Genomic DNA, 1877 nt, shown 5'->3' with positions numbered 1-1877 from the left:
AACAGCCCGGCTCTGTGCGGGTGGGGCGCAACGGCTGAGAGAAGAGTTGCTGCAGCTGTGGGGACTCCCTGTGACCGCCAGCCCCTGCACGTCACTCCCACCGTCCTGAGTCTGAACTCCAGCTGAGGACCCGGCTTCTCCCAATAAGGTCAGTGTCACCCAGCCAGCGTCCAGATGGCCCCTCACAGCCATGACCCACCTTCTTTCCTTGGGATGCAAAATGTCGGGAAGCTTGAGGTGCAAGGGCACCTTCGCGAGCAGCACTCGTGACGAGGGAGCCGCGTCCGCCGTGGTTTCTGGGGCCTGTGCGTGCAGCCCTGCGGCGAGCTGAAATCACCCTCACCAGCCGCAGCAGAGGCCCAACCCTATTCATCTCGAGAGTGCCAAAAACAGTTTCCAAGTCCTTTCGGTCCTTCTCTCTTAGGTTTTGCCGTGTGTTGCGTGTGCTCCCCCGAGAGACAGAGAGAGGGCAAGTGAGAGCCCCCAGGAAAATGGCCACGTTGCAACCCCTTCGCCTTCACTCTCCTCTGGGAATTTCGGGCATTCACGCACAGGTTCCTGGTGGGATTTTCAAGCTCCGGGCCCAGGACTCGAACCATGTGGGCCATGGGGGACTCCATCGCCTTAACCACCATGCCCCCCGCGGCCCTAGCTTCCTTTCTTTTCCCGTTTTCTGGGGAGGTGGGCTCGGGCATGGCTACAGTGAACAAAATTGGCCCCGAGTGCTGGTTCACGCACCCCCTGGGAACACAGACAGACAAACCTGTGGGTTACTCTGCCCCGGCGTCACTCTGGGTCAGAGAGAAATGCTCTCCTGGGAGGCCTGTAGAATCCGTATCTGATCGCTGTTTATCGGGCTTTGCTGGGGCACCCTGAAAGACAGCCCGGCCGCTGTCAGGGTATAAACGGAAGTCCCTCTCTAAGCTGCGTGCTTGGCGTTCGCTTTGCTCGAGTGCGAGCCGGAGCCAGAGGTGTTCTCGAGGCAGGGCCTGCAGAGGGGGCTTTCCTCATCTGTGGTTATTGAATCTGGCAACAGCTCAGTGAGACGGGCGCTCCCAGGCCCACTAACAGGCAGGGCAGCGGTGACTCTGGGAGACCTAGGCCCCTCGGCCCACACACCTGGAAAAGGGCTCCATCTCGCTCTTTCCTGCCTCCTTCGCTCCCTTCCTTCCTCCTTGTCTAAGCTCACAGCTCTGTTTCCACCTAACCTTCCAGAAGGCCGAGAAGCAACCGCTCACCTATTCTTAATGCAAACGCAACATACGCAGACGGTAAAGCAAGCCTCGCAGGAAGTCAGTCTCAGTTCAGTCTAAAGTCAAAAGGCCCTCGCTCCCTAGCTCAGACTCGCGTAGTCGGCTTCTCCATCTGCAGTGTTGAAGAGCTAGTGTGGTGTCGATAAATTCTTTCAGGTTTTGTTTATCTGAGAAAGTTTCCGGCCTTCTGCATGATCTAATCTGCCTTGGATATTTTCAAGGGAGGCTTGATTTCCTGTATTACAGCCTTCATCTCTAACAGTTCCGTTTGGTTCTTTTTTATAATGTGCATCTCCTCTTTCAGACCGTGCAGGAAGCTCCTCACCTCCTGGAACTCGTCTCTTCTCCTGCACCTTCTGGAAGCTTGCAGCTCTGTTAGCTTTGTCACTGTGAGTGTTAAATTCTTCATGTGGCTTTTCCATGAGTTTCCTTGTATTCTCTAGCCCCTTGGCTAGGTCGGGGGTGGGGGTGGGGGCAGGAGGGTGAAGTCTGGCGAAGTCTGAGCAGAGGGTCTTCGGTGGTCCTGATCCAATTCCTTCTTATAAAAAATGAGTCTCGGGAACCAGCAGTTAGCATAATGGCTATGTCGCTGGACTCCCACGTAGTTGACCACCGTTCGCCTCC

Source organism: Tupaia chinensis, unplaced genomic scaffold (assembly GCF_000334495.1).
Source record: "Tupaia chinensis unplaced genomic scaffold, TupChi_1.0 Scaffold000355_1, whole genome shotgun sequence".
Classification (NCBI taxonomy): Eukaryota; Metazoa; Chordata; class Mammalia; order Scandentia; family Tupaiidae; genus Tupaia; species Tupaia belangeri.
The sequence above is the reverse complement of the archived record's forward strand: the minus strand, read 5'-3'. Positions refer to the sequence as shown.